The 13,973-nt window shown below is 51.4% G+C and overlaps 1 protein-coding gene across 1 annotated transcript in view; it reads right to left on the bottom strand.

Annotated features, from left to right (window-relative positions):
- The window catches only part of FAM222A (family with sequence similarity 222 member A), an 87,869-nt gene extending 74,644 nt beyond the window's left edge, over positions 1 to 13,225 (bottom strand). The window contains exon 1 of the mRNA XM_083583898.1: positions 13,066 to 13,225. The gene's annotated coding sequence lies outside the window, so the exon portion shown is untranslated. The remainder of the gene's footprint in view (positions 1 to 13,065) is intronic.
- Between the last annotated feature and the right edge of the window lie 748 nt (positions 13,226 to 13,973).

Below are 13,973 nucleotides of genomic sequence, written 5' to 3' on the forward strand. Positions count from 1 at the left end.
TGATATTTCACCTGCAATTGCCTACATCTCTGGTCCCATGTGGTCTAGAAGCATGCTTTTGTTTAATTGGTCTTCTAAAACATAAAGTCGCTCTCGGATGACTAACTGCACACTCAATAACCTGCCTGGGGTCATAGATTAAAGCAGGGCACTAACACAGCTGGCAAATTATGGCATATGAGTAGGAGGGCAACTTCTTGCTCGTCCTGCCAGGTCCTGGGTATCCTGCAAGTTGCAACAGAGCCTGGCTGTGTGGGGCAGATGAAGCCCCTGAAGTGTAAGGTTTTACTGCTCTATTAGGGCTTGCTTACCAACCACAAAGGCAGCTTTGCTCCCAGACACCCCCCCCCCCCGCACCCCATGGCATTCTCCTTCTGCTGCTAAAAAAAATGGCCTACAGAAGTTAGGCAGGTGAAACGAAAGGCTTCTTTTTTAAAAGGAGCAGCGCAAGGACGCAAGGCCTTTCCCAGGCAAGACCCAGAGGGGCAGGGATATCTGATGGGCAGTTTTTATCCTCACATACTTCACTGTGACCGACCCCATGAGAAAGACATCTTCAGATATTTCAAGGGCTGTTGCATGGAGGATGGAGCCAGCTTGTTTCTTCTGCTCTGGAGAGTAGAACCCAAACCAATGGATTCAAGTTGCAAGAAAGGAGATTCCAATTAAGTATCAGGAAGAACTTTCTGATGGTAAAAGCTGACAGAAGAACAGACTCCATCCTTGGAGGCTTCTAAGCAGAGGCTGGATGGCCCTCTGTCACGGCTGCACTGCAGGGGGTTGGACTAGATGACCCTCAGAGTCCCTTCCAACTCTACCATTCTATGATACTATGAGTCCACAAGACAGTTACGGGCTAGTAGGAATGGATCAGACCTATTTTCACCCCCAGTAACATATACACACAATGGGACAGTGAACTGCCACCAAGAGACATTGGGCAAGTTTAAGAACACAAGAAGAGCCCTGTGCTCCGCTGGATCAGGCTGGGGGGGCATCTACCCCAGCATCCTGGTCCCAGCTGCCCGTAGGAAACTGGCAAGCAGAACCCAGGCTCACTCGCTCCTGTCACTTGGGATCCCTTCCAACTCTACCATTCTATTACTCTATGAAACTGTGTTTAAAAAACTCCATGGAAGGAGAGTCCAGCACCTTCTTCCAAAGGCAGAGTCCGTTCCATCGTCAAACAGCTCTTACTGCCAGGAAATTCCTCCTGATACTTAGTCGGAATCTCCTTTCTTGTAGCTTGAAGCCACTGGTTTGAGTCCCACCCTCCAGAGCAGGAGAAAACACGCTTGCTCCATCTTCTGTGTAACTCCGGCTCCTCAGTTGCCCTTTTCTCAACTTTTATTGAACTAAATGCCCAAGGAAGGTCGGAATCAGTTAAAGCACTTGAGGTGGCCCCTGCAGAGATCACCAGAAATCATCTCGCCTTTCTGCAGGGGTGGGAGGAGGCTGGGGCGCCGGGTGGGGGTGGCACGACAGCCCTGCTGCTCCGTCTCCTCGTTGGCAAGAGGAGTCTCCAGGGCAATAAAAAATCCCCAGCAGGCTCTTGTCGGTTTCAGGTCATTAACTTGTTTTTATTGGAAGCTTGTTTACAGCCAGCCATAAAGAGATGCGTTTGTGCGCCTCTCCAGGAAAAAGCCACCACGAGACCCTGAAATGGAGGGAGGGAGGGAGGACGAAAGAAGCGGGCGGAGGGGGAACAGGATGGGACTGAGCTGCTGCATTCATGGCTTCCGGCCCAGCACAGAGCTGCATTTTCCCCTCCAGACACCCCACAAGCCCTGGCTTTGCATTTGCAATAAACGCAAAGGGAAGCAAAGGCACCTTGTTTGGCCTGTGACTGGTTGCCCATTGAAGATACGGCAGAAGAAGAGGGTTAAATAAAAGCCCCAGTTGGGGGCACTTCTGCTCCCCAGAGACCAAGCTAGCTCCTTGCAAAAGGAGCCGGGGAGCACCCAGGGGACAGTCAGAATCGCCTCCAGGTGACAAAGAGGGGCAGGTATTTACAAGGCGTTGTTTTAAGGACCCCCATCAGCTCACAGAAATGGAATTGTGCTGCAATCCTCCCACAGCATTTACTGCAAGGTGGCGGGGCGGGGGGGGGGGCGGCAATCACTGGATGCTCAATTTCTAAAATAGTAAGTGCTGGGCCTCAAAACCTCTAGGAGGAAGGGAGCATTTCCATTACAGCTACAAAATCAATGCAATGCACAAAACAGCAAGAAAACCACAGCTCTAGAATCAGGGCAGGACAACAGCACATGTACAGAGACACCCTTTTAACCTTCCCATGTGTCCCACCACAGCCCTCTAGGACAGCCTAGAGGAGGAGGAGGAGGAGATAATGGAAGCCACCAAGCTAAGGGGATGGACAAAAGCTGGGCTAATGTGCCCCTGGCTTAATTCCAGCAGCCAATGAGGACCAAGGACTTTCAAACAGGGGCTCCTGATGCTCATTATTTGGCTGCTTCTTACCAAGGAGCAAAACAACTTTTCCAGAAATGGCCCCCAGGCAGTTCAGTGGCCCCTGGGGCTCTGTGTCCTTCCCCCACAGAAGCCAGACACCCTTTGGGCTGTAGGCTTCCCCCTTTTAACCAGAGACAGCATCCATCATCTGCCATTCAGGAAAGATCTGTCTTGAGCGAGGAATCTGCACACCTTTCCGTCTTTAGTAGCTCACAGCCCTGGGGGGCACATCCGGCTGTGTGCATCTTCAAGAGGTCATCCTAACCTCCCCCCCCCCCCGGTCAGCTTATTAGCTAAGTGAGGTAACATTCAGCCCAACTCTAAGTGCGTCCACAGCCTCTGGCCAAGAGAGAATTTCATGTGCCCCGGTGGAAGGGTGCACTCGGGGTCACCAAGAGACCCATAACAGGCTTAAACAAACATCTCCCCCCCCCCCCGGCTTTTAATGCCATGTCACAAGGAAAGGGAATCCAATTTGGCCTCCCAACCAGAGGCGTCTGCAAACTTCTGGCAGCTGGAGGAAGCTTTCATACTAGATCCAAAGTAGGAACCTGTAACTCGCTCTCAAGGGCAGAGGCTGCTGCACCTGCCTCCCAGCGCCTTCCTTGGACCCTTAAAAGGAGGAGCTGCTACTTTAAGTCCTCCCTGTGGCTCTCTCTTTCTTTTCATGTTTTTGTGGGGGACAATCTGCTGTCTTTTGGGCAGGAAAATGAATGCCCTCAAATACTCTGGAAATGTTACTCTTCTGTCTCATTCTCACCGCATTTATATTGCTACGTGTTTATCTGCACTTGCATTGTTTGTGAGCCGCCTCGGGGTCTCCTCTGGGCAGAAAGACGGCGTATCAATAAATCATAACTTGCTATGGCGTATCAGAAAAAGGGAAAGAAAAGGTAGCCCTTCTGGGTTGTGGAGGCTCCCTGCACATGGAGGAGTTGACACCCCACCCACCCCCATTTTTGAGTCTCCTTGGGGGCAGTAAGGTGGCTGGCTGCATGTTGGCTCCATGGCATCCCGGTAGGAGGCACCAGGCAGGATTTTCCACCTGCTTTGGGAGGAGGCGAGGCCATTCACTCAGACAGGGTCACAACAGGCACCCATCCTGGGTGGAGACTTCAAAATTATTCAAGTCCCCACAGTACTGAAAGTCCGGAGACACACCCAGGAAGGTAAATGGGGTTCAGTTACGCCTTTGAGTCTGGATGACTCAATCCATCTTGATGGATACTTGGGGATCCCAATCCGTTTTAGACCTGGTGAGGTCCGTGCAAGAAAAGACCAGCCGCTCAGGATTCCAGAATCTAAGGAAAGGAGACACAATCTCACTGGGCCCTGACCTCCACAACACGGGGAAAAGAGACTTGGGCCAACTTGACAATGGGATCAAGCAAAGATCAATTCAGTGACGGCATTTTGCTTCATTTCAAAAGAAAGGCATTTGAATGCAACTGAATGCAACCCGCCCACCCAGTTATTAACAGTGGGGGTAGGGCTATCCCAATACACCTGTCGCATGCACTTTCACCCTTTACCTGCAGACTCCTGGGACGTGTGGATCAAAAAGACCACCGGCTCCTTCATACTTTCTTTTTAAAGTGCTTTCTTAGAAGGCCTTCTTGGTGGTGGCGCCCTCCCTGTGGAACACCATCCCTTCAGATGTCAAGAAGATACATAACTTTTAGAAGACACCTGAAGGCAGCCCTGTATTGGGAAGTTGATGCTTGATATTTTAATGTTTTATATATGCTGTAAGTCACCCAGAGTGACTGGGGAATCCCAGCCAGATGGGCAGGGTATAAATAATAAAAAGTATGTATTAATTAATTAATTATTTCTCAGTCAAAGCAACAAGAGCTTTCTCCATCCTGGAGTACTTTCAACCCAGCATCTTTCTTCATTTTCTCCAAACTGGAGGTCTATTGAAGCACAGTATCATTTTACTTAAATCCTCAGAGGAGCAGCTGAGGGGAAAGGAACCACCATGATTTTTACATTTTGGGGGTTCAGTTATTTAACATCCAACTCATGTGGCAAAGGGATTAAATGTTGGACAGGACAGCTCAGATCCTGGGCCAGGTACTTGCTCGCACACTGGATGGCCCACCCCAGAGGGCTGTTGTGAGGATACACCAGAAAAGCATCAAGCTCACTGTCCTGAGCTCTTTTGACAAAAGAAATGAGGGCAGGAGGTCTCTGGGTGGGCACATCCAGTTAAAAATATTTTGGGACAGCAAAGGCAAGAAGACGGAGGGGAAATTCTTCTCTGTCCAAGAACTTAAGACACTCCTGCTCCAACTGGACTTGGCAAATAATAACAATAATATTTTATTTAGTTTTTTGAATTTTTATTTATGCACTTTCAAAGACCTATAATACACATCTTACATTTTCATTCTCTAATTTCTTATCAAAAGACTTCCACCTCCATGGTTCTTTTTCCCCCCTGCATATATTTTATACCACCCAATTCATTTTATACATTTAGTAATTTTTTTATTTATACCCTATCCATTTGACTGGGTTTCCCCAGCTGGGCTAATGATCTGGGAAAGGGCATAACTCACTCAGTGGTAGAGCAGTTGCCTTGCATGCAGAAGGACGGACCCAGGTTCCATCCCCAGCATCTAAGAGAGACCCATTTGAAACTCTGGGGAGCTGCTGCCAGTCAGTGTAGGCAATACTGAACTAGAAGGACCATTGGTCTGTGTCAGATACTACAAAACCGGGGGGAGGGAGGGAGACTTAGATGCAGATAGGGGTGCAGCCTTCAGCAGCCTTGGTAGCCTCTAGCTGCAGGCTAAAACATTTAGGGGCACTAGGTGAGCAAAGGTTGCACAACCAAAGTAGAAATAGCATCCCTGCCGCAAACACTACAAAAACTCAAAGAGGTGCGCTTTTTAGGAGACATTATTAGGCAGCAGGCTGATAATCATGGCGGACCCCTCCTTGGGGGTGCTGCCCCCCCCAAGTGCCAGGCACTGACCAGCCGGCCATTTCTCCTCCTCTTCTCCCTTCCCTTGCCCTTTTCTTTGCAGTGCCAAGCAAACACAAACAGAGATACTGAGCAGCACAATAGCTCTTGACACACAAATAGGTTAACATAATAAAGCCAGCTTTAGCCAGCTCACTCGAGGGAGAAAAGCAATTCTCGAGCAAGCAGGAGATAATAAAAGCAGGGGCTTTTGTAAGCCTGCCTCTCTGCCGCATTTGCAGACAGGAATCGTTGTTTGATTGAATTACCTTGCAGGAATATTAGCTTTTTCCAAAGAATGCACCAGGCAAGAGAAAAAGGAGAGAAATGTCCTTCCTCTCTCACTCCTTCGCTTGCCTGGAAAGTCCTGAATGCAATTTGTCATTTATATTTGGCATAGCAGCTTGTCCAGAGAGTCACATATTTTCTCAAGGCATTAGCAACAGGCCAGCTCTTTCCTCCTTTACAGGCTTGCAAGGGATCAAAGCAGAGTTTTTGACCCCATCAGGATATGCCCCTTAAGTACTAGTTGCCACAGAGAAAGAAGACCAACTGTGGTTGTTCAGGAACAAGAAGGCACTCTGCGTGTGGGCAGGAGGACAGGGGGGAGGGGAGAACCTCATGCGCCATACAAAGGACTCAGGAAAGTCTCTGGTGCAACTGAAAGAACCCCTTATAAAGAATCCCTGTTTACTCAGACCTCCACTTTCCCCCTTTCTCCATTTTAGACTGTTAAGTATCGTCCTGTACTCTGAAGTGCTGTAATAAGCTCAAGATCATTATTTTCAAATAAAAAACAAACCAACCCATATATGCAACCTGGAGAAGGATGCAAAATGGGCTGCAATTGGGTAACACATTTTAAATTATTCTTAAAATGACATTAGCTGCATTTTCTTTTCAGTACAGAAAAAAGTTAAGCATGTTTTCACGGTGGATGGCAAAAATCTAGCTTCTCCGCTTACTCGGAGGCTTAGTAAGGGCAGCTGGCAAGGCAGGCAGACCAGGGCAGCCATTAATGGCCCCCACACCTGCAGCCTTTACACACAGCAAAGGCACATTCAGCCACTTGACACGACTCTCTTGCAAGTAGGAGCAGCGGGAACTCAGAAATGCCCCTCCACTGCCTCTTTCTCCCTCTCCACTCCAGGGAGAAGTAGCAGGTTTGCTGCACATAAGAGTTCAGAGCAGGGGGCCCCACACTTTCCCCAGCCACTGCCCCCCTTGGCTCCATGAATTCACCCCAAGTGCCCCCTCCCCTGCCCTATAAGAAGCATGATTCAGAATAGTGGTCTGCAGGACCCATCAAGGAAGATAATAACACAATAAAATTCAAAACTGCAACAATGCATTACACCTTTACTGCAAAAGCTAATTAAAACTAGTTACAGATAGGTAGCCGTGTTGGTCTGCCATAGTCAAAACAAAAAAATTTTTTTTCCTTCCAGTAGCACCTTAAAGACCAACTAAGTTAGTTCTTGGTAAGTGACTAACTTACCAAGTTAGTCTTGGTAAGAACTAACTTAGTTGGTCTTTAAGGTGCTACTGGAAGGAAAAAAAATTTTTTTGTTTTAATTAAAACTACTTAGTCTAATTAATACAATGAAACTGATGGATGTGATCCGGTGATACCAGCTTTTCAGAGTCTGATAGCCATTTACGCCATCAGCACCCCCCTCCCCCAAGGGCCAGAAGTAGTCACTTTGGCAGCCACTGTCTTAGCAACTGGGTTGCAGGATCAGGACTCTTCCAAAGTGAAAGGCCATCAAATTCCCAACAAGTTCTGAGCGCCACTCTCAACTGAAATCCGCTTTGTAAAGAAATATTTCCTTATCCTCACACATGGAAAGAGGAGGTGGTCTCAGGGAAGAAGGAAGGTGGGCCACTGAAGTCCCATTTCACTACTCAAGCACACGGCCAACGTCTTTTTTAAAAAAATAATGTATTTCTATTAAAGATTTCTTGGTTTACAAAGGTATGTGCAATGTCTCTTTTTTCAAGTTACGTTTTCTACAGATCAGTTTCATTTGCTGAGACATTAGTGTTACCTTAGGAAGAAAAGGGGGGAAGGGTGAGTTTTGCCTTCCTGCAGCCCCGGATCACTACCCAGCGGCTCAGAGCCTTGCAATTTTAATGGCCCTCCCTCTTCAGGCTTGAAATATCTTGCAGCATGAAACTGAGAGGTGGGACTTGGAAGCGGAGATTTATCGACCTGTTAAAACCGGAGATGGATCTTTATGCAGGGAAAAGAAAGTGGCAGGTGCCACTTGGGGAGACAGACCCACCAAATTCTTGGAGCCTTTCAAAAGGTGTATAAAGTTGAAGGAAGCCAAGGGTTTTATTTGGTTCCAAATGATCAAATCTATAATCTGCAGGCACCGTCATTATCAAGAGGTTCCAGCACAGGAGGAGGAAATGAGCTGAGATTTCGCTACAAATCCAAATAAACTCTCTCCCTCTTTCCATTTCCCCGACTATTTCAAGGTTTTTATACATGCAACTCCACCACTGCCCAAGGAGCTTACAACCTTAGAAGCTACCATTTACCTTAGTTTCTCCCCCCACCCTTTTTGGTTTGTTTTATCATTTCATATACATTAGCTCAGTCAGCAGAGCACAAAAGTCTTAATCTGAGGGTCCTGGGTTTGACTCTCACAGTCCCTTCCAACTCTGCCATTCTATGGCAATCTTGTTTCAGCCTCACAACAGCCCTGTGAGGTATGCTGGCGGGGGGGGGGGGAGCTAAGGCCACCATAGAGCGTTATGGCTGAGAGAGGCCAAATCCATGCAAAACACTTACAAGGCAGCACCCTCTAAATCAGGGATGCGGGACTGCAGCCCTGGGGGGCCAAGTCCAGCCCCCCCTTCTTGCTTGCTTGGATGGATGCAGCACAGAGAGAAAAAGCAGCCTTGTAGTAAAAAGGCAAAACGCACATTTGTTGCTGTGCCCACTTTTGCACGCGGCCCTGGAAGGCCACCCAGCACGGAATGTGGCCCTCAGACCACAGGTTGCTCACCACACAGCTACCATCTTTCACTCAAGTGACTTAAGTCGGGTTAAAAAGTACGCAGGCTTTAAAAGTTCACAAGGGCTGGGCTATTTGGAAAGCAGGTTTTTCCTTGCGAAAATGTATTCAGCCACTAAGCCAACCTGTTCCATCTGTGCCAGAAATGTTGTTCCCTTCACATTTCACCTAGCAAAGCACCTACAAAGCCTGAAAGCTTACATACTTTTGCTCCAACCGAAGTTTCTAAAAAATGAATAATAACTACTTTACATACGGTTTTTATCTGCCAACTAAGGTCTGCAATTAGCCCATGGTGGAAAACTCCAGACACCAGCTTAAAAAAATAAAATTTTAAATCTGGCTTTGGCACCCAAGAACCATGGACGCTGATAGAACATGAAGGTGGTCTTTCCCATCCCTCAATACAGCTAGTCTTAAACTACAAAGCAAGGGACACGCGTGGCGCTGTGGGTTAAACCACAGAGCCTAGGACTTGCCGATGAGAAGGTCGGTGGTTCAAATCCCTGCCACGGGGTGAGCTCCTGTTGCTCGGTCCCTGCTCCTGCCAACCTAGCAGTTCGAAAGCACGTCAAAGTGCAAGTAGATAAATAGGTACCGCTCTGGCGGGAAGGTAAACGGCATTTCCGTGCGCTGCTCTGGTTCGCCAGAAGTGGCTTAGTCATGCTGTACGCCGGCTCCCTCGGCCAATAAAGCAAGATGAGCACCGCAACCCAGAGTCGGCCACGACTGAACCTAATGAACCCTTTACCTTTTAAGCTACAAAGCAAGGAGCATAGGTCTGCTCAAAGGCCAGAATATTTACATATCAGCGCCCAACACTGAGTTATAAACCACAGCTTCCTACTCTGCTGCCACACCACATCCATGTGGATCAACAGCATGGGAGCACATTGCAGAAAATGATTGTGGCAGGAGGACGTTTAATCCAGGCTTCGCCAACCTGGTGCCCTCCATACGTTTTGAAGTGCAGCTCCCAACCAGCCCAGAAAAGGACCCTGGCCTTGTGTAGCAGGCATAAGTCCATCTCCTAGAACCTGCAGGTCAAAACACCCAATGCAACTGGGCAGGTGCTTCTCCCTGTGAGCTCCAAAGTTCCTCGCTGCAACAGACACCATCTCAAGACCAGCTGGGGAATGCAGGAAGCCGCCTTGGCCCACCTGGCTCAGTGCTCCAGGGTTTCAGGCAGGGTTGCTCTCTTGCTGAGCCACGGGGAGAGGAGGAGGCTGGGGTCCTTAAGTCCAGAGGGTCAGTTTGCCACTGTGGGAACCAGCAGCCAGGAACGCTACTCTCCAGTTAAAACCACTTTACTGACATCTGATCTGATCCCAGGCACAATTCAAAGTACTGCTGATGACCAGTAAATCTATGGCCTGAACATGCCCGGGTGCAAAGATCCTCAGGGGAGCACCTTCTCTCAGTCCCCTCAACACCAGATGCTGGTGGGGATGCGAGAGCAAGCCTTTTCTACAGCTGCTCCCAGAAGGCGGGATTCCCTCCCAAGAGAGGCCAGACGGGCTCCCTCTTTTGTGTCTTCCTGGAACAGGCCTCTGGAAAGGGAGGTGCAGGCAGCGCTGACCACTGGGCAGCTGTCAGGGCAAACTGCTGGCTCTAAACGGGGTCTGGTGTATTACAACTGTTGGTTTTTTAAACTAGCTTTTTTCACTACTTTATATTTTATAACGTTAAGAATGTACTGGCCACGGGCCAATAACGTTGCTGACATTGCATGGGTAATTAGACCCTTGGAAGGAGAGCCATGCTCTGCAGGAACCTGGAGAAGGGCTTTTAGTGTGGCTGCCCCTGTTCTATGGAAAAGCTTCCCTGCCCGCTGACACCTCCTGGAAATGTTCTGACAGGCTTCCCCAGCTGGGTAAAGGGGTCTTCACCACTTGTCAGGGCACCAGTCTTGTTTTTAAAGGTACTGGTTGTTTTTATGCTTTTAACTGTTGGTCATTATCTTATGGGTAAATCGCCTCAAGACAATGGCATAGAAGGCGATTAATAAATGCCACTAATAATAAATAATAACAATGGTGCTGTTTTTAAACATTGGAAGCCACCTTGAATGGCAATTTGGGGGAAAGGAAGGGATATAAATAAATTAAATACAAAGACCAGTCGCATCTGACACAGCTCCCCTTATCTCCATTCACAGGCACGCCTCTCTTCCCCACCTAAGAGACGGGCAGCTTCGGCCCCTTTAAGACCCTCGCCTAAGTTTCTGCCCTTAATTCGCCAGATGCCTCCGACCTCGGATTACGAGATGCTCTTTGGCTGAACAGCTTCTTTGTAAGAGACACTAAAGGGAGCTCTTCTGCTCCTGCTCAGCCAAAGAGAAGGAGGTTAGTGCGCTCATCCATCCCTGGTCATGTGAAAGGAACGAGATCAGCTTAAAAGGGATGGGGCGGGCAGAGACACACACAGCCTCACTACTGCCATTTAACTCTTGCCTCTTCAGACCCAGAATTACTGTGTGCAGCCCAACCCATCAGGCACTATGCAGAGACTGCACTTTTAAAAAAAATAGGGGGGTGGGGGAATAAACACATTTACTGTAAGCTCCTTTCATGGAAAGATAAGGGCCAGCTGGAAGGTGAGCTGTATTGCAAGAGGATGGGGAGATAATGTTTGCTGCATTTCTTTGTGCCTCTTACAACACAGCCAAGCAAACTCCTACTTCTTAGAGCTTGTTCTTTCTTAAAAGAATCCGGATTCAAGGATGGGCATGATCTTAGCAGGAAATTAGCCCCTGATGTGGGCACAGCAAACAAAAATGCAGGTTCTGGAAAGCCTCCACCTCCTCCAGCAAAATGGGATTTCTCTTAAACTACAGACTAAATGAGTAAACTGAGGGACATTAAGAAGATCATCTCCCTGCTGGGTCAAACCCACTCAGTCCAACACTGAGTCCTGTTCGCAGGACTTGCCAGCCAGGTGCCCCCAAGCTCTGCCTCTACCTCCCCGCCCCCTCCCCGCCATCATGGCAGACTGCCCCTGCACATGGGGGTTTGCTTCTCAGCAGCCAGGGAACTGCCCCCCCCCCGGGCATTTTATCTAAGGTTCCAAAGACAGAATTGCTTTGGTGGACCAGACCAGCAACCAGCTGCAAGCCAGGCAAAAGCCTTTTGCCCACCCACCCCCTCTGCTCACAAGAGGCTCAGGTAGTTCCACAGCAGGGGTGGCAAACGTGTGGCCCTCCAGAGGCTGCTGAAGCATCATCTAAAGCCAATGTGCCCAAGTTAGGGGCAAAGGGCATTCAGGAGCACAGCAGCATGCAAGTTTGTGAAGCGTTCAATAATTTAATTTTTAAAAGGGGGGTCCAGCTACATCTGCAGCCCCCCCCCGGTTACACATCTCTGCGAAGGAGGCCAACAGTCTACTTGTCAACCCTCCACTCCGTTCAAAAAAATATTGTATTATTCAAGACAGCAGATTTCCTCTCGCTACCAAAAACCTCTCCATTTACATGTAATGCCAAGAATCCCTAACAGTAGCCTAAAAAGAAAATCAATGTACTGCTGAGGTGGGTTGGCTGAGATCTCCCTTGCTCTCCATCCCACTGCTGCCATGAGGATGTGTCAGCAACATTTACCCTTTTCATTAAAAGCACCCCTGCGCTCCTTTAGAAATTAAAAACCACAGGTACATGCCCACCTCCTGTTCCTGCCCCAAGGAGGACCAAGGGGGGTGAGGCACGTGGGCAGACCAACCTCTCCACACAGATCACACTTGCAGAGTTAGAAGGTACATCCAAACCCCCCCCCCGCCACACACGTTCCCAGGGTGGGGGGCAGGTGATTTCCAACACACACAAGGCTTGCCAGGTAATCAAAGAAAACACCACTCTCTTGTGAGTTCTGAGAAAGCTTCACTACACTTTCACCGGCCTAAGCAGAAGCAATTCTGCCACTCATTCCAATTTTATGGGGGAGGGGAGCAGATTAATCATCCAAAGGAAAGATTTCCAGCTCTTTACCCCAAAGTGAGAGATTCCATAGCATGCAATAAGAGGCCACCTGGGTAGTCTCAGGAAAAATAAGTAGCCAAATTGCAGAGCCTCTTCTCCTCCCCCCTCCCCCGCGAAAAAGGCTCTTCCAGGCAGCCAAGGAGATTCCCACTGCCCCTGGGCCAAAGCACCCTTTTCCGGCGCCCCCAGAGGCACCTGCAGCTCAGCCAGCAAGTTCACCCCCCTGCTAGCAGGAGCAGCATGGGCGCAGCAGAATGCCCCCCCCCCGCCTGCCCCCCATGAAGCAAGGCAGATGGGACGGCAGTAAGGAGTTATTGTGGGGCTGGGGGGCCACAGGTGCCCTTTGGCTGAGGTGACCTTGGGGCAGGCACTTCACATTTCTCAGCTCAACCCACCTGGCCGGGCTGTCGCGAGCACCGAAAAGATGCATGTCAACTAACAGGCAGCTTGGTGGCAAAAAGAGAACACGACAAAACGCTCAGAGTGGCTAACAAAAGGCGAGAGGGAAAAGCCCAAGGAAGAGAGGAGGGGGCGAGGCGCCCCTGCCCGCCCCGGGAAGGATGGGCCGACGGCAGCCTCCTCTCTCCCGCCCCGAGGCCGGAGCCCCGTCGCCCCGCGGCCCTTACCCGGCAAGCGCCGCCGCCGCTCCTGGCGCACTCCTCCTCTTCAGGCCGCCCCCGGCGGGAGCAGCCGGCGCGTCCGGGGAGCCATGGAGCCGCGGCGGGGAGAGAAGGAGGTCCTGGCCGGAGAGCGCGCCAGGCGGAGGTCCAGGGCGGCCGAGTCGGCGCGGGGTCAGGCGACGCGCAGCAGCAGCAGCAGCCGCCGCCGCAGGCGCCGCGGGCCGGGCCGCCGCCCCCGGGCATGGGCCGCCGCCTCACGGGCAGCGAGGGCCGCGCCGCGGCACGGCGGGCCGGGGGAGCCAGCCGCCCGCCGCGCTCCTCTCCCGCCGGGGCCGCGCGCCGCCCGGCCGAGGCGACATGGAGGGCGGGCGGCGGCGGCAGCGGGGGACGCCGCCAGGCGGCTGCTCCCTTTGTGTGCGCCCCGACCCTCGCCGGCCGCCGGGGCGCAGGAAGGGCGCCGCGCCCCAACAGGCGGCCAAGGGCGCTCCGGGCGAAGAAGGCTTCTCCGACTCCGGCGCCCAGGAAGGCGAGCGGCGCCCCAGCTGCCCCGGCGCGGAGCAAACCGAGGACGAGGAGGCGGCGGCGGCTTGGCGCTCCCTGGAAGCGGCGAGGGCGCGGCGGCGGCGGCGGCGCGGCTGCAAAGCCCAAATCCGGTTTTCGGCGAGGCTAGGCGGCAGCCGGGTCCTGGCGGCTCCGCATCCCCGGAGGCGGCTCCACGGGCGGGCCTCCGGCCTCCGGCTGGCTGCCCGGCTGGCGGCGGCGGCGGCGACTGCTTCCTGGCCCGCTCCGTCCGCGGCGGCGGCTCCGGCGACACTGAGCGCAGGCGAGCCGGGCGCAGGCGGCCAGGCGCGGCGGGGCGCGCGCGCTCCTCCCCGGCGCAAGGCGCACGCGGCTCGGCCCCGCCCCCGTCTCCC

Source organism: Podarcis filfolensis, assembly GCF_964270895.1.
Source record: "Podarcis filfolensis genome assembly, chromosome: 13".
Lineage (NCBI taxonomy): Eukaryota > Metazoa > Chordata > Lepidosauria > Squamata > Lacertidae > Podarcis > Podarcis filfolensis.